This window comes from Pantherophis guttatus, chromosome 3 (genome assembly GCF_059756535.1).
Source record: "Pantherophis guttatus breed Tessera chromosome 3, ASM5975653v1, whole genome shotgun sequence".
NCBI lineage: Eukaryota > Metazoa > Chordata > Lepidosauria > Squamata > Colubridae > Pantherophis > Pantherophis guttatus.
This window is the reverse complement of record NC_142065.1, coordinates 150,866,797-150,892,947: the sequence shown is the minus strand read 5'-3', so window position 1 is coordinate 150,892,947 and position 26,151 is coordinate 150,866,797. Positions and strand designations below refer to the sequence as shown.

Sequence of the window (26,151 nt, the reverse complement as noted above, 5' to 3'; positions counted from 1 at the left end):
AGACTGTAGTAGGCTTTGAAGAGAAAAGATTAGACGTGTAATAGAAGACGCAAAATACAGAGACAAAATATCAAGTAATAATTCAACGTTTACATGAAAGGCAATTTAAATTTCTAGGAGTAGATTATGGGGAAAAAACATAATTGGTAATGACATCTGGAAGATGTGAAATGATAATACAAAAATAATTTGTAGAATTTAATGTTCTGAGATAATTTGTGTAAAATATCCAGTCACTTGAAACACCATTTTGGGACACACTGGATTTATTATTTCATGATAATACAGGAAAGCAAAACATGGATTGGGGCCATCTGTGACTCTGGGACACAAAAAGTGTGGCTCATGGAAACCTATATAATGTCCTGTTGGCCAATTGTTCATAAGGAAATTTATTAGCTGACTGGTTGACTAATTTTCTTAACTACAAAAATGACATCATAAGCCCAATGCGGTCACATGATTTTTCACCTAACAGCCATGGTGCTTAACAACAGAATTGCTGGTTCCAATTGTTGTCAGTAAGTGAGGATTACCTGTAATTGCAGACCACAAGCAAAATCTGCTCTTTTCTTTGTGATACATAAAGAACCAAACTTGATTTTCCCTTAATAAACACTTTCCAGATATATATGAAGTTTGTTTTTTTCAATAATTAAAAACATTAAGGAGAGAATCTTACCAGGCATATAGTACATGGTGGGAAGTTTTAATTCCTTCCAGCCTAGCTTCATCAGAACATAACTATATGCAACTAGAACACATTAAAAAAAAACCCATTGGATGTTCCTGATTGCACTCCATGCTATTTTCAAATAAGATTTGCTCCCTTCCAGCCTGTAATTAATTAAGGTAAAACTTGATATGCATTTAATTTAGCCCTTAATGACTACTGAAATACCACTCATATCCCCAAGAACAGTTTTTGGATTTCTTGCTTATAGCATTTAAGAAGCAGCCATGCATTTTAATGTCTTTTGTGTATAGAAAATCCAACAGTTAACCCTTGGCATCTCCAGTTAAATAGTAGATCATTTTAAAAAGACCACAGTCTTTTATGAGATAGAGGCAACCCACATAAATAAATTAGGCTAAGTGGACAAAAGAGTAACAAATTAGTCCAGACCTGAAATTCAGAAAGCCTTGTGAAAAGACTTGTGTCAGAACAATTGTCCATTCTACCCTCGAATTGTTCATGAAAACTGTGCATCACTTGGACAAAAAAATCTACAGTCCAACGGCATGAATGTGAAATGGCGTTCAAATCTATTCTAACAATTTTTTCCCTGTTCTCATATGATAAAATAATGCAAAAAGCGAAGCATAAAAAAAAAAAAGGCCGATTGACTCACTTCAGAGTCAAAATCAATATCTTTGCAAGAGTAAAGCTTATTGATTCTGTTTCCAAGTAAGGAGAAAGCAGTAACAATGAGAAACGTGGCTACTTTGATATTTGGTAATTAGAAAAAAAAATCAAAACACATGTAAGATATTTATAATTGCTCTAGGTATGCACTATTCTAAATGTGAAAAAGTTACATACAAGGCTTTTACTATATACATCAACATAGATGTTAAAATGGAAGACTATATTCTGAGGGTTAAACATTACCAAAAGCAGAAGGGTAACTCCAGTGTAATACAAATGACTTTCTATTTTTAAAAGAAGCTTCAGCAATTAATCCACTTAATTTGTTGAGGAAACAGTTACTTAGAACTAACTCATAATCAGTTTATTAATGTTGAATTAATAAACAGATGTAGTATTTTCGATACTGTTGATTCTACATGCTTTCTCCTATCCTTACTTAAAAATCTGATTTGAGTGTACTTTTTGGCATTGATTTAGAATGGTTTCAGTGTGTAAAATAAATGCTGATATGCATTTTCAAAGTTTTTGGGTCCCGAACTGTAAGATGCTGGTATAATCATGATCACAGTGGCGCAGTGGTTAGAATGCAGTATTGCAGGCTACTTCTGCTGACTGCTGGCTGCCTGCAATTTGGCAGTTCGAATCTCAACAGGTTCAAGGTTGACTCAGCCTTCCATCCTTCCAAGGTGGGTAAAATGAGGATCCAGATTGTTGGGGGCAAAAGTTGACTCTCTAAACCGCTTAGAAGGGGCTGTAAAGCACTGTGAAGCGGTATATAAGTCTAAGTGCTATTGCTATCATCCAAACCACATGACGTCAGACATGCTGCCAGGGATGGAACTTTGAGATGCTTTTCAAGTGTTGCTCTTCAGTGCCGTCTTAAGTTTGAATGGTCCTTGAATGAACAGTTGCTAGGCAAGGGGCATCTGAATATCATTTTGGGATAGAGATGTTAATATTTAGAGAACTTGAGTCTTTTTTTTTTTTTTTTTTGCTACCCTCCCTCTTTCCCCATGTTCTTCTTACGGTAACAAAAATCTTAACTCACTGCGAATGGAGTCCATGAAGAGTCTGCCTGTTTGTATACAGGCGGAACCACGGACAGCTCCTTCTACTACTGTACCACTTTCGATTTCAGAGTGCTTTCTGTTTTAGTAATAGATTCTTGCTATAGCTGAGCAAGTTTAATCTTTGTATTTCTTTTCCTCTACATTTTAAGAACTGCAAAGTAGCTGAATTCAGACAACTTAGAAGAGAGTTTGGTTGTTTTCCAATTGACCATATTTCAAGGATTTTTTTTAAATAAAGAAAAAAAACAAGATAAGAGTTTTTCAGCTGCAAATAATATTGGAACTAGAAACTGTTCTATATTTTGGTACTACAACTGTATGCTTCTCTAGTGATAAGATTTTGGATCACAGAATGCAACATTTTAACATAGGATCGCTGAACTGGAAAATGAAGCAAAGATTATCCACACAAAAGAGAAACAAGGATCAATTTCTCAATTATTTATTTTTTTTAACTAGCATTAGCTCTACAAATTTCCAAAGTAAAATACCCAACATTTTTTTTCAGCACTGTTTACACTGTTCAGTTCTTTATTACAATGTTTAAAGCTTTTAAATATTCATCTTAAATTGGCTCTGCAGTAATTTAACTAGTTTGGTTCCATTTTCCCCTTTAACCCAAACTATAAAAACCATCTTCAAGATTGTGAAAAATGTACTTTAACAGATGTAATATTTTATTAATAAATAAATAAAAATAAATAATAAATCATTGCCCTGTGGGTAAAGGATAGATTAAAAACTATTTGTGTATATATTTAGTAAAATCAAATTTTCAAAAACCGTAACACCAGGAACAATCCTATTGTACCACAATAAGGAAAAAAATGAGGCACACGAAATATAATATGACAGGGTGATGATCACCTCAACTCTATAACCGTTCTAATCCTCAGGAAGTTATTTTTTTTTAATTTTTATTAATTTAAGAAACCACATAATACATTTATAAATGCAAGTAAAACAATTTACAACAAACATCATCTTTATAACATCTACCTATAATATCTGAATTGTTACAATATCAATATCCTATATTCTTCAATATACAATATTTCTCTCACCTTATATAATGATATTATTTTATTGATATCTCGTGTCTCTTTCTTAAATTTCATTTGATTTAAAAAATTATTTAACTCTATTAATATCTTTTCTTTTATTCAATTTTTCTTTCTTTCTTCTTCTCTTTTTTTTCCACTTCCCTCTAACCATTTATACCATTTTTGCCAGACCAGGAAGTTATTTTTACATGAGGGAGTATGAAAATATGTGAGCCTTAGTGGCAGTTGAAATGGGTATGGTCCCAGGAAAAGATTTACCATTTGATTATTTGGCCTACTGTATACTATAATCAGGTGTTCAGAATTGTGAATATAGAACCAAGGAAGAGGTTCTATAGGTTAAGTCCTATTAATGAGTTAACATTATTGTATTTTATTCTAATAGACTGTTTTCCCCAGCAATGAGTTACAAACTAACTTCCTGAACACTCCCTTGAAATTTTCTTATGAAAAAGACGAATTAAAACTGAAAAAATACTCTTGTAGAAATCTTTTCATCTTTTCCATTCCCTTGAAATTGCAAAGAGCATAACTCATTTTTTTCATGCACTCTTACAATTATGATAGTACGGACTATATCTGTTTATAAAAGACTGCTAAAATGATATTTACAGTAAATGCTTTCTTTCACTTAAGCATAAACTATTAGCACGCAAGTAACATTACCAAATTATAAGCAAGGGAAACTCATTCAGAAATATAGTTCTTGAGCAGTTTTGGCAAAGAAGGACCTATAGTTGTTGCGAAGTGCCTGTACTGTAACACTTAGCTGCCAATAGAAGAAAATGTTTGTAGCTCAGGGTTTCACGGAGCTTAGGAAGCATTTTGGATGATGATAAGAAAATTCACTGACTGGTAAACTAGGAGCAGGATACCTGGGTGATAGGACAAAGTGGGAGAATCATGGGTTGTGATTGAATGAATTAGGAATGATCTGCAAATGGAATGGAGATTGGTGTGCCACATTTCCTCACAATGTTCATGGCCATTATGATAAACTCAGTTAGGCTATGGGAAAAGATGACATTAAAAATATGCAATAAACACAAACCACAGATAGTTCTTGTGTTGACTCTATGCTCCATTTCTAAGTATTTTGCTCCATTCATAAATAATGCAAGCACCTGACTGGAGATCAAGTATAGGAAATAATTCAGTCACTTACTTAGCCACTCACTATTATTATTCCTTCTCCTTCTTCTCTTCTTTAATTACTCTTATTATATTTAATATTATCCTTCTCAAGTGTCTTTATTTTATTATTTTATTTTATTATTTGCATACAGATTTATTGCACATGGGATTCTGTTATTAAATGGGATTCTGTTGTTTTCATTCTCTTCACACTTGTTTTATGACTTACTTTTGCATGCTTTCTCAGTGAATTTAGCAGTCCTATTTTTTTGTGCGTGGAAAGGAAGAGTAAACCAGCAATGGTAAACCAGTATGTCTGGAAGACATACAGCTTCTTTAGTGGATAAGGATATTTTGAAGCATCACCCAGATGAACAAGAAAATTACCTTTTGTTACATGGGACTTTATATAGTTGTCTCTGGCTTCAAAAATTATGTCTTGGGAAAACTCAATGCTTTTCATTGGCCTCTCAGACAAAAAACCCAAGACACTATTAAAGAGAGAGAGAGAGAGAGAGAGAGAGAGGGAGGGAGGGAGGGAGGGAGGGAGGGAGGGAGGGAGAGAGAGAGAGAGAGAGAGAGAGAGAGAGAGAGAGAGAGAGAGAGAGAGAGAGAGAGAGAGAGAGAATAGTTATCACTTACAGAATATAAATATGATCATGCCAGGCTGAATGATTAGAATTTGAGCCAAGTTAAACATCCAGTGCTCACATGGAATTATGCAACAATTTTTAAAAGCCTAGAGCTCAAAACTGATCACATGAATTATCTTGTAAAAAGGGCTGCTATCCCATATGGTAAACATTTCAAAAATCATCAGAGAAAAGAAGGTATAAAAGCAAACACATTTTCCAAGTGGGCTGAAATTAATTTCCGGGGAAACGGTTCCTAGTGTCTTGAATTCTTTCTCAACTAGAGAAGATTGGTTCTTTCTCTCTGGCTTTTTTTCCTTTCAGCAATACAGAATTTTATATGCTAATATTCTTTGGATATTGTGTGGGATGAGAAGCTGGGAACTTGTAAAATCTACTGTAAAGAGGGCTTTCGCTATTGCTGTGTCACAGCAATGAACTTTAATGAAAATACTATTAGATAGCTTACCAACATTTCTTGTTATAGCTATATCGTCTATATATCTATAGCTATATCTATAATCTACATCTACAATTAATCTATATATTATACTTTTAAAACATTTTAGCTATTTCTTAATTATTTATAATGGAATCTAAGTAGCAATATAAAGATACAGTGATGGTACTATCATATAAAAATTCAATACTTTAAAAAGGATCTCTGACCAATTATACAAAAAGAGTTACAGTATATAGTGAGAAAGAAAACTATATTTATTTATATACTAAAAGATAAAACAGCAAAAAAGCCCTAGAAAATAAAAACAAAATTTTTGAACACCGCCATCAAAAAAGCTAAAATCTCCAAAGTGAGAAAAACCTGAATGAGACCTATCTTTAAACATAAAGAGGAAAAAAAATTAAAGAGAAAAAAGCAGACTGTATGTTATGTTATTAAAATGTATAGTTTTCTTTAAATCTTAGTTTTATATTTCTATTTTTTGAACCTAGATCATACAGGATCTTATTGTCAGGTCTTGGCTCTCTTTTGGCACAGGGATAATAAATTTTATTAAGTCACGATTTAGAATCCAGGGCCCATACATTCTTGTACCTTTTTCTCAATTGTCTAACCCTGCTGTGTCCATGTTCTTTCCAGGCTGAAAGATTCCAGATTGGTTTACTAACTAACACCTTTAACTCTTAGCTGCCTTCCAAGAACCTAACTCACCATTGTAATAATCAAAGTCATTTTCAGGATCCGTTGCTTTTGTCAAAGTGATGAAAGTAGCATTGCATAAACCTTTTCCCTTTTGTATGTGTGTGCAACATCATAATGCATATCCAATATGGGCAGAACTTTTATTACGAATTTAGATGTGTGCAGTCAAATTATGAAAGCTGCTGGCAGACAGACTGTAAACTCAACCTCGGGTAAAAGCTCATTTCGAAAGACAACATGAAAGAGAATTTCAGACAGAAATGTAAAATTAATAAAACAACTTCTCTACACTTAATAGGTCTTGACCTTGAGCATGTTCAAAGTTTACCATTTCATGCTGAAAGGGTATGGATTTTATTAGCCTGATTTATACTTTCATGCTGGCCCTTGTAGGAATGAAGTCCTTAGAATAAGACCTCAAGTTTAAAGTAAGTTTTAAATAGGCAATTTAGGCACGTGTAATTGTGACACTGTGGAGAATAAACTGTAGAGGTACTCCTTGAATAGCTTGCAAGATGTTTCTGCAAGTTACCATATTTGAACCCCGTTAGGAAACCTAAAGAACTCAGTTTATCTTTTTCCATGTTGCCAGCCTCAGAATTAAGTACTGACTGCACTCATATCTAAAATTGCATGTTTTTGCTACAGAGATATATAAAACATACAAGCAAAATCATTCTTATTTGGTTCAAAAAGATATATTCTGCCTAACAATCAGTTACCATATTTTTTATGATTTTACACTCAAACAATATTACAGAATGCATTCTAAGTAGTTACCATTTCCACAGTAAGAGGGATATCAGAGCTAAAAAATGTGTTGTGGTTTATTTGTTTGAATGAAGCTTTGAAGCACTTGCCTGGAGTTTTGATCAAACTTCAGAACTAGAGGTCAGATGTTTACATAATTCTCCAGTTTTGTTCCTGATTTCACTTTTAGAATATAACATAGTTAATATTGCTAAATCATTCTTTGGGAGAATAAATTGCTGGCCTCCTAATATTTAGATCCAGGTACAGAGTGGTAGGTGCCATTTAAGACTTGGATGCCAATAAATCATTCCAGACAGATGGCTGTCTAGCTTCTAATGAAGGAGAGCCTAACCTTTTGGGACAATCAGATTCTTTCACTACCAAACTGATCTTACTGATAGAAATTTTTTCCTAACGTTTAGTTGGGATGCCTTCTGCCTTCCTATATTTAAATCCATTACATCAAAGTAAAAAGAAATTGATGTGTTTTGAGAGTTGAACCAAATTTAATTGCTTTTATGGAAAAGAAAAGTCTCCTCAACATAATTTTCATCTTCCAGGCTCTTGTCAAAAACGTTGGAAGAACTGATGTAATCCAAGAGTATCCAACAATGGCAAGTTTAAGATTTCTGGACTTCAACTCCCAGAATTCCCCAGCCAGACATGCTGGCTGGGGAATTCTGGGAGTTAAAGTCCACAGGTCTTAAAGTTGCTAAGGTTGGACAACTCTGATGTACTCAATCAATTGAGCCCTTAAAACAGGTGAGTCAAACTTGTGGCCCACGGGCCGGATGCATCACGCACTGGCCATGCCCACCCCCGGTTTAGCGAAGGGGGGAAAAGTCACGATACATCACGTGACGATGCGAGTTTGACACCCCTGTCTTAAAATAAAGCATTTGATTGCTCCACTGCAATCAGATCTTCTAGCTTAACATTTGAAGGCCAAAAATAAAGGGGGACATAAATACAATAGGGAGAAGAACATTTGCAAATCTTCCCCACTCCATTTTTATTGCTCAGTGCCTAAGTCTACAAATTGTTGCATATTTTCATATCAAGAGCTGTGAGTTTCAAGAAATGCGTGGGAGAAATGGGAGATTTTATCCCACTTTTAAATATTGCATTAAGCTTTCAAACTTCACAGTGCAATTAGGGGACAAACAACACCAGCCGTTAAGTTTACTGTTTCTCATTAAAACTATCATTTGCAAGTCATGTGCATTTTTCATGACAGATTTCCAATGGAAAAGATGACCTTACACTTCTGGTTTTGCATAGGGGATGCTTTACAGCCTCAGCATAACAAAGATGTTGTGATTAGTGTTGCAACCCATTTATATGAATTGACAAGATGAATCTGAAAACTTTTTAAAGACCAAGCGAGTGATGCTTTTGGTGAACTTTCTTATAAGCAAAACCAGACGTAAACTGATTGTGACACATCATTATTATTACATTATATACTGATGTAATTGTTAATGTTATTGCTAGTATTACTATTAATATAATCACTGTCACTATTTCTGCCAAACCTTATTTATATGCCTCTGTTACCTGTCAGAATAAAATATATGACTATATGACAAGCAGGCATATTCACACCTAGCTCCAGCTATAACTGATGACCTTGTCTATGGGGATTAGCCAGGTGAACAAACACACCTGAGAGGAAGTTAGAAATTGGTCAGGTGACTTAATGGCTCAGATTAGAGGAATCTGTGACAAGCAGTTACTGAAAAACTGCTTGATAGATTTTATATGTTCAGTACAGAAACAGGGTGTGGGAAAAAGTGGGTGACATTGCATACCAAAAGTTGTACTGTTTAGTTAGGTAGGAAAAAATGTTTATTGATTTCAAAATCTGCATACAGAAATATAGCAGTGGAAAGTGAGTGGGGGAACCTGTTCTGGTTAATACTACAATTATTGGTCTCTAGATTTACATGACACTCCTGCATTTGTTTTTGAAAAGGAAAGTTAAGATACGGTGCATCGACCTTCAGCATAAAACATCTTAGCATATTGTGATTAAAACGGTTAACTGTTTGGCGAGCAATGTGAACCAATGTCATATGGGTGGGGTATGTAAATTTTGCGAAATATGCAAACTATATGCTTCAGTCTTTTGAATCTTGCAGACTTGGTTTGCATTACTTAAGATTCCATCTACAGAAAGGATTGAGAGATAAAGGTCAGTCCCAACCTAACTTAAAACATTAAAATGGAAGAAAGGAACCAAAGGGGACCATTCAGAGGGTTGATATTGCCCTTTAAAAAATGGAGACGTATGACCTTGAAGGTGTGTATCCTGTATACCTGTCTAGACTGTGTCGTCATATACAAATACGGTTTTTTGGGTGCTCCTGATAAATAGGTGAGGCAAGGGTTGTAGCTGTGAACACTCTGGTGCCAAATGAAGACCTAGTTATTTACCCAAGCATACTCATTGCAAAACCACACATTTTAGTGCTATTTACAAAGCATGGTAGGGTCTCCTGCATTGACTAGTTGATCCTATATCTCATTCATTTAGAACAAGGGTCTCCAAATTTTATGCACACATATATCTACATCACACACACACAGAGGTGGGGTTCAGCAGGTTCTGTCCAGTTCTGGAGAACCAGTAGTGGAAATTTTGAGTAGTTCGGAGAACCGGTAGTAAAAATTCTGACTAGCACCACCCCCATCTATTTTCTGCCTCCCAGGCCCCAGCTGATCGGGAGGAAATAGGGATTTTGCAGTAACCTTCCCCTGGATTGGGGAGGGAATGGGGATTTTAAGTATCCTTTCCCTGCCATGCCCACTAAGCCACGCCCATCAAGCCATGCCACGCCCACTAAGCCATACCCACAGAACCGGTAGTAAAAAAATTTGAAACCCACCACTGCACACACACACACACACACACACACACATGTGCACATGTACACATACATATGTACACACAGCCATTTTGTAACCAGGCAGGGATTTTTCCATGCAGCAATCTCAGAGAAATTGCTTTAGTTCCCACAGGCTGTTCAAACAGCCCAGCGCTTAAATATTCTATGTGGCGCAAACCAAACAGTCTGCCTTTGTTTGGCCTATAGTTTTTGTTATCCTTCAAAGGGCTTTCTACAACTGCTACAAAATCATTATTGTTTTGGCATTATTCCTGACACTTTTGCCTGACATTATTTATTTAGCGCGTTGCATATTACTGTCTCGGAACAAAGCTGAAAAATAGTCCCACAAATGCCATTTCAGGAGGGTGAAAAAAGCACTTTATCATTTGCATGACTGTGGGTGTTGCCATTAACTTTTTCAGACCTTCAAGGCAATTTGTTAACTGAATATAAAAAGTTAAAACATTATTTTGGGGTTATTAGATTTCTTGACACAATTCTATACTATTTTAAGGGCTGTAATTCTAAATCATATATATTCCTAAATGCTCTGTGTGGAATATATGGGAAAAATGTTTGTGCTCAGAATGAAATAACTACAGATGAAACAATGGAATATTTAAAATCAAGGTATATTTTGATTGAATTCATGTTAAAAATCCTCCTTTTTACAATCCTGTAATCCCTTAATCTGAGGTAGAATTGGGGCAACTGGATGGAGTTGAGCGTTTCCTGGCCGGATGCCCTTCCTAACACCATGTGGAGTTTCTGCAGATATTTTTTTGTACCCTAGGAGAGAAACATCTAATGCTATTTAGGATTGAACTTGCAACCTCTGAGTGGGAGACAAGCATCTTCACCACTAGACTGCTCAACCCGTATATAAAGATAAAATAAATAACTTTATAACCGTTCCCAAAATAGAAGTAAGATCAGTAAAATATCATAACAAAAAGATAAAATAGAAGATTAGTCATAATGCATAATTTTAGAGGTATGGCACTTGTTAATTGGTATGAATTATTGCTACATCTACCATCTAGTTCCTCAATCTTTTCTTTCTCTGCAGTCTCAGCTGCCACAGCACCCCACAGAAACCCTTTCTATCACAAAATACTTAATTGTATGTGTTCCATCTTTCATCTACTAAAATGGTCACTTCTCTCACCTTCCTTTCCCATTTAATTGAATAAGATTGGGCTGTAACACTATAGGCCTTCTGTGAGGAATATTGATATTATTAAAGCAAACAGATAAAAATTCCCTAAAAAAGAAAAGAATGGAACAGCAAAGGAAATATTTTGAATTAGTACTGTATGCTAAGTACACACAACTGTTAAAAAAAGAGTGACATTTAAAATGTTTCAGCCTAAGTGGTAAGAATTATACTATCTATATTGTGCATTTAATAAGAAATATTTTTTAGATCTCTTCCAGCACAGTTTTGTGGTTGGTTTAAGGAAACATGTTCTATGTGAATAGACATAGTTACTTACAAGTGTGGATCAGCTGAAATTTAACTTGGGAGACCTCAGGAGCAATGCGTGGGATGTTGCCCACTAGGCTAGACTAGATATATGAGCTAATATGAATATGACTTGGACTGAGCAACAAACTATCAAAATCCACTTTTCCATGCCACCTCATTGGAACGGTTGGATGGTTTTAGTTGGCTAGATTTATGTTAGTCCTCCAGTCCACTGGCAAAGTTTTGAGTGAGTCATCCCAACAATTTCAGGCCCTTTTTCCATTCCTGCTGCACTGGAATTCAGAAGCTTCACATAAAAATAACGGGATTTGGCCTCACAATAAGCTTAGTCACAACTGTTTTCATTCCCAGATTTAACAGCTGTTTAATTTCCCCTTCCCTGTTTTACCACCAACAGATAAATCCCGCCAAAACAAGGAAGGGATTTGAATGAGGAGGCAATAAGCTTGAGCTGTCAGTCCCAACAAGAAGCACAAGCAGGCTGGCTGGCAAGGGAGGACAAGTCCTTCGGCATCTGTTTCTTTTGCCCAAGTCTGCCTTGTGGCTACAGTTGTCCGTTTTGATTGATTTGAATCCCAAGCTGATGGGTTGTTGTTCTTTTTTCACCATTACGTTCAGCTTGTTCAGATGCCTGTGACATGCAGCCCAGATGCAGCGAAGCTGACAGACAATGTGAGGAGAACCAGACAGATGACGATTTTCCCCATTTTCTCAGCCCTGATACAGGATGATCTGTCTGTTGATGATGGGCCAAACTCTGTCATTTATTTACTTACAGCTGTAATGTAGGTAAAATAAATTGGGAGGAAGAAATGTGACACCACACAAGTAGAGAGAGAGTTGAAATATTTATAAATACATATTTTTTTTTTAAAAAAAATCTTCTGGGCACGTGGCATTGTAATGTAATACAGAATCCTAGTTGTGTAAAATAAGCACGAGCCTTAATGTCAGGGGATTCAACCTCATTAAGGTGCCATCTTCCTTATCTAAGCATATAAAGCTTGAGTGAGGAGTTGAATCCATGATGTAACATATATCAATGCAGCTTACCACCAGAAGGTTCTCCAGAAATCCATCCACAAGGGAGAAAGGAAGAGCCCACTGTACTCCCATTTTATGAGAATGCAGCATGGAGCCTGTTCAATCAAAACCCTAACTTAAACTGACATTTATCAAGCAGAAAGCAAACATTTGTGAGTGACCTTTAACCTATTTGCCTTATGGTTAAGCCTTCTGAAATTTATGATGGCAAGAATTTAGCATCCCATTAACTTGCATTCTCAGATAGGAGCTTGTGCCTTGGTGAAGAATGTTTGCTGTCACTTTCCATTTTCCTCAGCTTTGGATAGAAATTATGGCTGCAAGGAATTCTTAGGACACTTTAGCAGCCATTTAGCTTTGGACTGTGTTAACCCAACGCATCCTTAAAATCTAGTATTTTCTTGCTCAGAGATGTCTTTCCTGCTTTATATTTTAAAACTGAAAGAGAAAATTCATTTGGAAATACTGTGAAAAACAAAAGGTTTTGCTCTCTATAGGCACACAAAATGTTGCTAACATCATATATTATTATACTAACCTAGCACTGATGATGTTACCTAGTTTGGGTAATAAATGTCTGAAAAAAAGCAAGCAAGCTCAGAGAACACCAAGGACCTCTCATAGTAATGTCTCTATATTCAGGAGTGGGCTGCTGGGGGTTTGCAGGGGTTCGGGAAAATCTCTAGCTAGGATTCTGTGCAGTTCTCGTACCCATTGTGTTTACTTAATGGAATTAATTCATCTATGGAGTTCTGATGTTCAAGTAATTACCTCAGTTTTGGAAAAAGATTTGGCTAACTGGCATTGATCACATAAGTTGCCCAGACTTACTCTATAAATAGTCGAAGTAGTCCTAGAAGACGCTCAAAAATGTGTTGAATTATTTCTCACAAAGCCAGCTTAGATTGCATTGTATAGAAAGGGAATAGGGTTTTTTTTTCTAGTGAGTATTCTTGCCCACATTGAAAAAAGTGACTTATAACCATTAGTCCTCACACTTACAACCATTGCAACATCCCTACGGTTAAGTGATCGAAATTCAGGCGCTTGACAACTGGCATGTATTTATTATGGCTGCAGCATCCTGGGGTCATGTGGCTCACCATTTGCAATCTTTCCAGCTGATTTCCAATAAGCGAAGTCAAGGGGGGGGGAAATTGGATTTGCTTAACAACCAGATGATTCACTTAACAACTGCAGTGACAACCATGGCAAAAAAAATGCCTAAAACTAGATGCAACACACTTAACTGCCTTGCTTAGCGGCAGAAATTCTGGTACAACTTGTGATCATTGTAGGTTGAGGATTACCTGTAGGCAATATATAACTATTTCTAGGAAATCTGTGGTTATTTTTGTTTTTAATGTTGCCATTGTATCTACTGTTTGTGAATTTGTAAAGAAGCAAAGTAGTTCAGTGAGCTGCACAAGGAAAAAAGAGAAGCACCAAACTCTAATCTAGTAAACTCAGTTGGTCTAGGAAGTGCTTAAATATGGCTGGATGATTCTTAGCATCAAAATAAATAAACAGCTTGTTGGCCCTGAGCTGAATTATAGGATCTTTGATAGAGTCTTGTTTGCAGCAAATAAAACACACTCCCCGGTGTAAACTCTACTTCACCTCTGATGCTCTCATTCTCACTTCTCTCCTGTAAACACCACACAACAATTAATATTCTGAAGTTCTTCACATGAGATTTGGAAAGGAGGAAAAAACAGATATACTTAAGGGACAGGAATTGTCCTTAGTTATTGTCAGTAATTCTCCTATTGTAATGATATAACTGGAACATTTTGATCTGCCAAGTGGAGAAATATTTTTCAGATTATGATACACATACATATTTTTTCTATAATTAAAACTTTATGGCTATTACAGAAGCACCTTGGGAGCACCTAAAGTTAAGAAGGATACATACTAGACAAACAGATATATGTCTACTCAGAAGAAAAAGATGGTAATTAACTATGGATGACTTGAGTGAGGATGAAAAATCTATCACATGAAAATGTGGACCCAAATGTATTATGACCTCTTAAATGTAGAGTAGAGTAGAGTAGAGTAGAGTAGAGTAGAGTAGAGTAGAGTAGAGTAGAGTAGAGTAGAGTAGAGTAGAGTAGAGTAGGAAGAGACCTTGGAGGTCTTCTAGTCCAACCCCCTGATGAAGCAGGAGCTCCTCTACCACATCACACAAGTAGCTGTCCAATCTCTTCTTAAAAACCTCCAGTGATGAAGCATCCACACCTTCTTATTGAAGAACCTGACTGAAAAACCTCTGGTGTGTCTTTCAGGTTCTTATTGAAGAAACTGAAACTCACACCAAAATCCATACTTTTCAGAATGATACGATATAGCATGCTGCTAAAAAAGAAAGAAAATACAGGCATTACAGGGGGAAATACACAAGAATGTTTTCAGTTTACTGTGAAACAGCTGCATATAAATATTATGCATAAGGGAAAACTGAGCACAAAATTCCCTTGTACTAGAAGTGCATGTATCTCTTTGGAATATTTTTGCCAGGTTCATTTATAGTTGAACAGAACATAGTCAGCAAAATCAGAATTTTAGCAAAAAGTTTTTAAAAACCCATTTCTAATTCATTTGCGCTATAACAGACTGTATACATTGTTATGTGTTATATTAATCAGTTTATTAAATTATTCCTGTTGTTTTTACAAAATACAATTTTTTTACGAAGTAAGTTTGTCCTCTGGTATGTCCTTAAAGCAATTTTACAAGATACTGTTTAGACCAATGAAATATAAAATGCAAAGTATACAAATCAAAATAACAATATAATAAGGAATGATTGCATACAAAACTCTGTATGCATTAACCTGCATGCTATTCAGATTTCAAGGTCTTGTTGTTGTTGTGTTGGACTGCAGAATCCAACCAGAAAATCTATTAAAACTAATGGAACTGAATCTTTTCAATTTTAGTGTTCCGGGAAAAGATTGAAAAGGAAAGTTGAATCCAAGAATATCAGTGCCAGAATAAACTGCAGTCTCCTATGAAAAAGAAAAAGAAATGTTTGAATGAAAATATCTTAAATTGAAAAATGTATTAAAATCTCATTAAATATCACAGTCAGATTTATAAGATGAAAGGTCAACACAGAAGAAAACGAGAGAAAGAACGAGAGAGAGGGAGGGAAGGAAGGGGAGGAGGGAAGAGAGGGAGGGGGAGGGAGAGGGAGGGGGGAGAGAGAGAGGGAGGGAGGGGGAGGGCAGGAGGGAGGGGAGAGAGAGAAAGAGAGAGAGATTGGTACAATGGCTAAGGAGTTGGGCTAGAAACTAGAAGGCATTGAGTTACAGTTATTGCTTAAATATAAAAACTGACTGGATGACTTTGATCTAATCTCTCTATCTCAGCCTACACTACCTTTCAGGGTTGTTGTTGCCAAAATAAGAGATGGAAGTATTAGGTAGTATGCTGCTTTGAGTTGACCAATATAAAACTGAAATAAAAGTTAAATACAAATAGTGAAGTGACTAAATGAAAAATATATCATGATTCAATTTGTATTAAACCATGCAACAAAGAGCAATTTTTATAAACACACTTCATAACATAAAAATTAGACACATGTAGAGTTTTATGACTGTCTGTATTTTCTCTAGCCAGTCATCTGTCTGCTATCAGATGAATGTCCAGGTATAACTTGCTATAGTTCATCATGATCTATCTCCAAATTAAAAAGGAAAGGAAAAGTTAAATAGTCTTTTTGTAGGAATCCACTTAAAAGAGATCCCTTCGACTTCAGAGGAGTCTTGGAGGTACTCAAAGACTGATCAATGTTAGCACAATAGATGATAAAAGTTAGTTCAAGTAAGATTAGAGGAAGAGGAATAAAAAAATAAATTAGGAAAGCTTGACATTCATAATGGAATTCACAGAAAGAAAATTGTAAAAGTGCCAAGTTATGAAGTCTCTTGGACTGGAATGCAAGATGCCTAGTGGGCCACTTTTGGTAAGTAGAACTGGCACTGCAGGATGAACTGAACGCTAGGTAAGGCGCCCAATGCTGACGCTCATCAGACCCCAACAAAAGGTGTTGGTTGATATAGACAGCAGGATGGTGGCCATGGAAGTCAGAATCCAGAAGTGTGTAACAACTCACCTGCTGAATCAACTAGCCCTGAAAATGGATGGCACTGGAGTATTGGGCCAATACTCGGCCGTCGCTGGCAAAGCGTGACCTGGGGGCTAGGCCATGATGAGTAGGAGGGCCGCCGTGGTAGGCCTTGAAGCCTAGGGCATGGGCCCGGGTGGAGCCGCCACGGGCGCAGATCTTAGTGGTAGTAGCAAATATTCAAATGAGAACTTTGAAGGCCGAAGTGGAGAAGGGTTCCATGTGAACAGCAGTTGAACATAGGTCAGTTGGTCCTGAGAGATAGGTGAGTTCCATTCCGAAGGGACGGGTGATGGCCTCAGTTGCCCTCGGCCGATCAAAAGGGAGTTGGGTTCAGATCCCTGAATCTGGAGTGGCAGAGACAGGTGCCACGAGGTGTCCAGTGTGGTAACGCAACCGATCCCAGAGAAGCCGGCAGGAGCCCTGAGGTCAAACGCAACTGTGATGCGGCCCTCAATTAGATCAAGTTTGACACCCCTGCAATACAGCCTCATCCGGGTTCAACTCAGCAGCTACCAACAAGTTCATTTGTTTAAAAAGTCTGAGGAATATTTCCAAGGAGGGCATCCTCTGGTAAATCTGGTCAGCACAGGCCCAACTTCTCTCGGGTTTTCAGCATTCTATTCCATTTGAAAAAGAAAATTGGAACAGTTGAACTACAGGTAGCCCTCTGTTTAAGACCACAATTGAGCCCAAAAATTTCTCTTGCTAAGTGAAACAGCTATGAAGTAAATTTTGCATTTCCATTTTACAACCTTTCTTGCCACAGTTGTTAAGAGAATCACTGCCGTTGTTAAGTTAGTAACACAACTTAATTTCCCCACTGACTTTGCTTGTCAGAAGATCGCAAAACGTGGGTCACATGATGTCAGGATACTTTTTTCAGTGCCATTTTAACTTCAAATGGTCACTAAATGAACTTTTGTAATTCAAGGACTATCTGTATAGACAGTTGTCAAGCCCATCTAGCGGGGCATAATCAGTGAAGCAGGAACACACAGATTTCAATTCGGAGGGTTAAGGGAAGAATTGGGTATATCGAATTTTGGAAACGACAATAAGCACCTCAGCCTTCTTTTAATAGTTAAGCAATGCCTCTTTGAAAAGATTTTCAATCTCTTTTTTTCAGGATTTCAGCAGCCTGGACCGAGATAAGCTACTCATGAACCCCTATCTCATCTATTGGTTGTTCGTATATTACTTTGGATATTACTTTCTCAGTCTCCTCACATCGGTTCTCAATCAAAAATCAGCATTAAACGTTGTTGTTTCCTGTTATTGTTCAGAGTTTGAAAAGTCTCTTGAGGGTTTGGTGAGTGACTTGTACCACAATGTTTCCCTCTCCCTCTGTCCAGCTAGCACATTCTGCTCTAAATGAAAAACCCCTCTTGGTTAATTGACCTTGAATCCACTTTTAATTTAGAAGAAAATGTTTATAGTAAACAAATATTAACTCTATAAAAGCTAAATAAAAAGAATATTCCTTATTTAGAAACTAGTTAAAAGTGCTAATAACTGTGGAAATTTGAGAAACATGAGCAACCAACCATTTTCAGATTTGCAATGAATCACATCCCATGGACTGTCTCTCTGGGACCCATCACATTCTCTATGACCGTGATGGCGAACCTATGGCACGGGTGCCACAGGTGGCATGTGGAGCCATATCAGTGGGCACATGAGCTCAGCTCTGGCACGCCTGCATGCGCCAGCCAGTTGATTTTCGGGCCTTCTGGGCCCACCAGAAGTCAGGAAACATGCTGTTTCTGGCCTCCGGAGGGCCTCTAGGAAGGGTGGGGAAGGCTGTTTTTGCCCTCCCCAGGCTCCTAGAAAGGCTCTGGAGCCTGGGGAGAGCGAAAAATGGGCCTACTGGGCCCACCGTGCCATCACATGCAAAAAGCAGGGGAAGCATGAGGGGTGGGTGGGGTGCATAGAATTATGGATGTGGGCACATGTGCGTGTGACACACCCCCCCCCCCACGCTCCCCTCGCTTTTGGCACATGATGGCAAAAAGGTTAGCCATCACTGCTCTATGATATGCCAAAAGTATTTCCTTAATCAACCTATTTGTGGCTGTGGAAAAGCAACTAAAGGATTACATCTATGCTTCCCTTTAGCCAACTTTAAGACAGTGGTGGGTTTCAAAAAATTTTATTACCGGTTCTATGGGTGTGGCTTGATGGGCGTGGCATGGCTTGGTGGGTGTGGCTTGGTGGGCATGGGAGGGGAAGGATACTGTAAAATCTCCATTCCTTCCCCACTCCAGGGGAAGGATACTGCAAACTCCCCATTTCCTCCTGATCAACTGGGACTTGGGAGGCAGAGAATAGAGCGGGGCAGGGCCAGTCAGAATTTTTACTACCGGTTCTCCGAACTACTCAAAATTTCCGCTACCAGTTCTCTAGAACTGGTCAGAACCTGCTGAAACCCACCTCTGCTTTAAGAGTACCATATGTGAAATTTGTAGCCTGTTATTAATGAAGTTTTCCAATAGATATGATCTGAAAGAAAAAATAATGCCATAGTAAAGCTTTAATTCCTACCACTACATTAAATGTTCTCTTTTATATAAATATTTCACTCACATTCTTTCAATAAATTTATTTATTATAGAACTCTTTTATCTAATAGGATGAAGTGTTATTTTTCAGATGGAAAGATGAGATTTCTTAAGAGTTCATCAGTTAAAGACATTATTAAAGATGTCCTTAACTAAATATGGGATAGCTGTTTCTTAAAGATGAGATTTATCCCAGTCAATACTGGAATAAATGCAACAAGACAGTCTTAATTTTGCCTCTGTCTCCTTCTTCTGGATCCTAAAAATGAGTCACTTGATTCAAGAACTACATGCTGAAAATCTCTCTGTCCCAATATCTGGCTTAAACCTTCCAATTTTAAAGATTTAAAAGCAACATTAATGGATAGTGTGGCCTCACAAAGGGCATTTTTCATGAATTTTATTCTAATTAAAGCAAGCAACATCTCTTTCAAGAAATTACATGAATATCTAAAGAATTTAAAGATGAACAAATTACCAAGGATGATAGAAGAACAGAAACAGATTGTGAATGGATCTATAATAATAAGGGGAAGTTTCTGAAGTATTAAAACAAGATTAAAGCAGGAAACGTGTCTGAACCACATGAATTATGAGGTTCTTATTATAAATGTTTTGAGGATGAACTTGTACAACCTTTACAAAATATGATAACTCTAACTTAGAGAAAGGAAAGATGCCAGAGAGTTAGAAATAGATCAATGTAGCACTATTAACTAAAGAGGGACAAAATTTGACGTTAACAAGAAATTGTAGGCCAATATCCTTACCACAAATCCTGCTTTAACAATATTCTGTTTTCCTGTACATCAGTAGCCCTGATCTCCTCCAAGCAATAGCAATAGGTGAAAGCAGAGAAAGTTTAGAAAAGAATAAACTTGTGTGGAAAGTTTAAATAAGAGGACATATTCTTCTAGTGTTGTAATTTGGGATTGCCCAACTTGATAGATCTGCATAATGTGCTGTCTGATCTTTAAAGATTACACACATAGACACAACCCATTCATCATCGTCATTGACAATAATCTAATATGTAAGAGGAAAATATTACTCAAAAATAGGAAAACGTCAGAGTTGCCAGCTGCTGGAGACAAGCAGTTTGAGATGGTTATTTCCATCTTATTGTGTTTGAGGATTCCTTAGGGATGCTTGGCTGAACAATTTTTTTTTAGAAATGAAGTGTTTGACTAAACTCTGTCACAATATGTTCCAGAAAAGTTACATTTTTACTATTTTTTTACTAGACTTTCTCAGAAATGATTGGTAATAAGTCACTATGCACGTATATGATAATTTTAGGTGGCAGATTCAGCATAAGTCAAATATTTATCCGTGTATTTTAGAAGCAGTTGTTATAAAAAACAGAGACCTAAGGAAACAGTCATCCTAAAGTGTTTATTTAAAACTCACCCTCTTTTTTTCCATTATACGCATGGATATATTTATCAGAGGTAACTTTGGATCAGGAACTAGAAACATGGAGTATGCTTTGTGTCTGTTATATTAAATGCATTAAAAATCATCATAGTTGCTATGTGGCATTTTTAACAGAAGAATTCTAAAACGCGTATACAGATTATAAATGGCACACTATGTCAGCACTGCTTCCCATGTGATTTCATTTTCTATTTATAGTTGAAATGAAACACTTGATAAGGAAAAAAAAATTCAATCCAAAGAAATGCCCAGAAAGCTTATACAATTTTTCTTTTGTAGACATCAATTAACAGATTATCTTTTGCTGCTTTGTATCTTCTGCAGACACCTGGGGGTGGGGGGGATTGTTCCTATCATGACACATAATGTACCGATGTAATCTTCATCCCCTGCCATTAAATGCAACTGCAAAGGGGGAATATATATATATATATATATATATATATATATATATATATATATATATATAATCATGAAACAGTGGACACTCTTTTAGGACTTGATACTCTTTGTGGGATCAAATAATTCATTTCCATAACTTACAAGAGTGCTAGATTGCTAAAATAAGTTCCTTTATGGCTTTCTGTTCGATTTTTGCTACCTGTCTGAATTCTTGCTTTTTATTTTTGTACAGGTGATCCTCGACTTACCACAACTGAGCCCAAACTATGCGACAGAGTTGTTAAGTGAGTTTTGCCCCCATTTTATGACCTTTCTTGCCATGGTTGTTAAGTGAATCACTGCAGTTGTTAAGTTAGTGTTAAGTGACTCTGACTTCCTCATTGGCTTTGCTTTCAGAAGGTTGCAAAAAGTGATCACATGACCTCGGGACATTGCAACCATCATAAATGTGAACCAGTTGTCAAGCTTCTGAATTTTGATCACATGACCATGGGGATGCTGCAATGGTCGTAAGTGTTAAAAAAGGTCATAAGTAAAAAATTTTCAGTGCCATTGTAATTTCAAATGGTGTGCTGTCCCGCTAACTCACGCACACACATAACTGTCATTTAGTGAGTTTATTAATATTCCCAACCAATTCCTGTCATCAAAAACCTAGAACTGTCCCAATTAAGTCCAGCCACAAGCAGACCAATGCTAGTCCACAGAGCAATGGCCAAAGAGTCTACAAGGCACATGAAAGTTTCTCAATCAAAATAATCACCAGGCAAACTTATATCCATAACATAAAAGAGTTCATGAAGCAAAATAATTCCAGAGTTTTCAAGGCACGATCCAAGTCAAGGCACCATGTCAATCCAAAGTGAGGCAGAAATCACAATAACTAGAAAACACACAGCTAGGAAACAAACATGTTGCTCTCAGCATTGTCTCCATCCGTCTGCTGTGTTTAATAGCCAGCTTCTGGTGCAGCCCATCAAGAAGAGTGAGGCTGCTTCCTCATGACTAATTGGCTGACCTTCTCTGCTCCTGCCTGTTCTCTGCCCTATGTGTTCTTGGATCAGGTGCAGAAGGCAGTTCCTCTTCCTCATCACTGACCAGCTGCAGCTGCATACTTTCCCCACCTGGAGCCTCAGGACTGTTCTGCTGCAGCTGTGTTTCATCCAATTCCCACACAGATGGCTGCTCAGAGCCATCAATCAGCTCAGCTCTTGTCATGTCAGGAACTGGTTCATTCTCCCCTGAGCTGACATCCAGAGAGGTAAATGGGGAAGTATCCAGGGGAGTCATCACAAATGGTCATAAACAAACTGTAGTAAGTCAAGGACTACCTATAGTCCGCATATGTCTCTTGATTCCCTAGCATATGTTTATACCATTATAAAATCACTTATTTACTAGCACATTGTATTTAAGAATTGGGTGAATGCAAGACCTAAGACAGATGTTGTGGATCAGGACTCTTAAAGAATCCTGCCTCACAACATCTTTGACTTCTGGAATCTTCTCTGACTTAAAGAGCATTGTGTGGGTGTGGTCCATTAATGTCATAATTACTGTTGCCATTAGCTACCGACCAGAGAAATGTTTTGAGCTGGGGTTCCGTGTGAAATAGAGAAGAACTTCCAGCCTGGGTACCTCACTGACAAGTAAAAAGGAAAATAATGATTAGAAATAAATCCTAGAAGGCCACTCCTGAGGTACAGAATAGGGAAATCAGTGTCTTCTTTTCTCCACTCCTGTCTGCAGTCAATCAATCAAACTTTATTTTGAAAATCTTTATATTGAAATTTTTTTAACCAACCTACTGTCCCTGCTTGACCAGATGGGATGGGATGATGTAATTGGAATGAGATGGTTCCTCAAGGAATCTGGTCCCATGCCATGAAGGACTTTAAAGGTGATAACATCATCATCATCATCATCATCATCATCCTCATCATCATCATCATGATCATCATCATGATCATCATAATTTTATTTCTATACCGCCCTTCTCCCGAAGGACTCAGGGCGGTTTACAGCCAATTTAAAAACACAAAACACAACAATGATTAAAAATTAAAATAATTAAATAGATTTGGCCGATTTAAAACCCCAAAAATTTAAAATACCCCAATTTAAAATTATTATGTTGATAGTCCGGCCCGGCGGAACAACAGGGTCTTCAGTGTACAGCGAAACACCCGGAGGTCGGAGATCTTACGTATTTCCGGGGGCAGTTCATTCCACAGGGCTGGGGCTCCCACAGAGAAGGCCCTCCCCCTGGGTGTCGCCAGCCGACATAACATGAATTGGACCCAGAAGTAAACTGGCACCCAATACAGTTTGCAATTGCAGAAGCAACAAAAACTACTCAGGCCACTATATTCTGCCCTACTTGTAGCTTCTATATATTCTTCAAGGGTAGCCTCATGTAGAATATATTGCAGTAGTACATAATGAAGATGATCAGGATATGTGTGACTGAAAGAAGGGCTTTCTCAATCAAGGAAAGATGCAACTGGCACACACCAGAAAACTGAACCAAAGTCCTCCCAAATATGCTTGCCACCTGCTCCTTCACTAGCAATCCTGAATTCAGGAGGACCCCCAGATTACACATTGGGTCTGTCTTGGGTAGCACAATCCCATCCAGGACCAATGATGGTAAACTCCCAGTTACAGAGGAGCCTCCAGTACATAGTTACTCCCACTTACCAAGGTTTAATTGAAGTCTGCTGTTCCTCATCCAAATCCTCTACAACATCCAGGCCCCATGAAAGGACACCCACAGTATTATCTACTTTCCCCAGGATGAAAACATACATCTGGGTGTCATCAGCATGCTGATGATACTTCATGCCATGGCAATGGATGATCTCGCCCAACAGCTTCATGTAAATGTTGAAAAAAGAACAGAGAGAGCACTGAAACATGTGGCATCACACAGAGCAGGGGCTATGGGTTGGGCCTCTCACTCCCAATCAACACTGATTGGGACTTGTCCCAGAGGAAGAAGGTGAACCAGCACAAAACTGTGCCTCCCACCCTCCCCCAACTCCCGAAGCCAGCCCAAAAAGAAACCATGGTTGATGGTATTTAAAGCTCCAAGAGGTCAAGAAGAGCCAGAATGGATGCATTGCCCCCCCCCACCCTGCTCTAATTGAAAATCAAAGTGAGTATTTTTACTCACATGCCCAGGTCAAGGGCATGGAAGTGAGAAATGTGTGGAGATTGACTTGTCCGATCACATTCACTGAAGAACGTACCAACAATTACAGTACAATGCTTAATTTTTGATGGCACAATTTGATTGAACTCTGCTCTTCTTTGTCTGTAAACAGAGAAAAGAGAACAGAGAGGAGGCTGTCTCAAAATGAAGTAAGAGTTCAGCATTATTAGAAGCAATTTTTTTTTCCCCAAGCTGGGATTTATTTTAAAAATTGCTTAAGTGAGGATAGAGGAAAATGCCATGAAGATGGCACTTAGCTCTTTCTAGAGGATGTAATGACATTAAAATAACTAATCTTCTCAGTTTTTATGACACCCTATCTCAAAAAGATGTTCATTTCCAGGCTTTTAAAGAAGTAGCACTGAAAGGTAATTATACTGCAAAGTAATGGAGTTACAGAGACAATTGCGAGTTTTGATGGAATAACAGGCTCCTGATAGAAGCCATTAGCCTACCAAGTAGAGAAAGTGTGCCACTAAGCAATGCTTGACAGCTATTCCAGATGTAGAAAACTATTTCAAATCATTGTAATTCTATGAGCAACCAAATTAAAGCAGTCACATGCAGAATTACAGATGGGTGAGCGTCCCTATCTTTGGCCTGTTAGCTGCGGTTGAGAGGAAAGGTCGTGTAACTAAAGAGAAAAATTCTTTTACGCCCTTGTTGACTTGGGAAGCAGTGTTGCCATCCATATCTATCAGAACCTATACAATGGTCTCAGTGAGACAGAGTAACAGGACAACAGAACTAGAAGGTCTTTTAGTCCAACTCCCTGCTCAAGCAGGAAAATATACCATTCCAGACAAATGGCTAACCAGTCTCTTCTTAAAAGCTTCCAGTGATGGAGCGCCCACAAATGTGAAGACAAGCTGTTCCACTGGTTGATTGTTAATTGTTCTCCCTGGTAGGAATTTTTTCCTTAGTTTTAGGTTGCTTCTCCTCTTGATTGATTTTCATGCATTGTTTCTTGCCTTGTCTTCTGGTCCTTTGGAAAATAGGACCCTCCCTCTTCTTTGTGGCTCAAATATTGGAACATTGCTATCATGTCACCCCTGCCTGGTCCCTCTTTTCACTAGATTAGACATACCCAATTCCTGCAACTGTTCTTCATGCTGTATGTTTAGCCTCCAGCCCGCTAATCATCTTTGTTGCTCTTTTCTGTATTCTTTCCAGAGTTCCAACATCTTTTTTTATAAGTTTTCATTAGAGCTAGATTTTTTTAAACTAGAGCTAGACAGTTTTCATTAGAGCTAGATACTGAAGGTTTTTGAAAAAAAAAACTCCATCAAATAAGTGAACATCAAAATTGGATGAACATTTTCTCAGGATTCTCATATTTTCTCCAAGGCCAGATTGCCCCGTAACAGTGATTGTACAGTAGCATCTCTACTGCAAAAATCCAGTGAGGGGAAGGTTTTTTTTGTAATATCTTCCTTTGAGTAGTCCAGTGCAAGAACACCAAAAGACAAAATAAATCTTCCTCTTTGGAGAAAAAAAATTAAAGCATCAAAGTAATTTTTTTGCCCATTTGTAGCTTTTACATACTGCGGTCAGGGCCGGATTTAGATGAAAAGAGGCCCTAGGCTATTCCACTTATGAGGCCCTTTCACCTATAGTGAAAGTGTAATTTTAATTTTGCTAACAATTTGAATGTAGGCCCCTCTTGATCTTGAGGCCCTAGGCTGAAGCCTAGTTAGCCTATAGGAAAATCCGGCCCTGACTGCGGTATTATATATAAACTATCTAATGAGAGAATCTGGGTCAAAAGAAGGGTGCTTTTAACAC

At 37.5% G+C, this 26,151-nt stretch overlaps 1 long non-coding RNA gene across 6 annotated transcripts in view; it reads left to right on the top strand.

Annotated features, from left to right (window-relative positions):
• Positions 1 to 17,127: 17,127 nt before the first annotated feature.
• The window catches only part of LOC148114871 (uncharacterized), a 37,186-nt gene continuing 28,162 nt past the window's right edge, over positions 17,128 to 26,151 (top strand). For 3 of the 6 annotated variants that reach the window (XR_015733288.1, XR_015733290.1, XR_015733291.1), the window contains exons 1-2: positions 17,128 to 17,414; positions 21,385 to 21,436. This is a non-coding gene — a long non-coding RNA (uncharacterized LOC148114871). Of the gene's footprint in view, positions 17,415 to 17,881; positions 18,065 to 21,384; positions 21,437 to 24,709; positions 24,931 to 26,151 lie in introns of those variants that run through there. The other 3 variants (XR_015733289.1, XR_015733287.1, XR_015733292.1) reach the window with 2 other exon arrangements.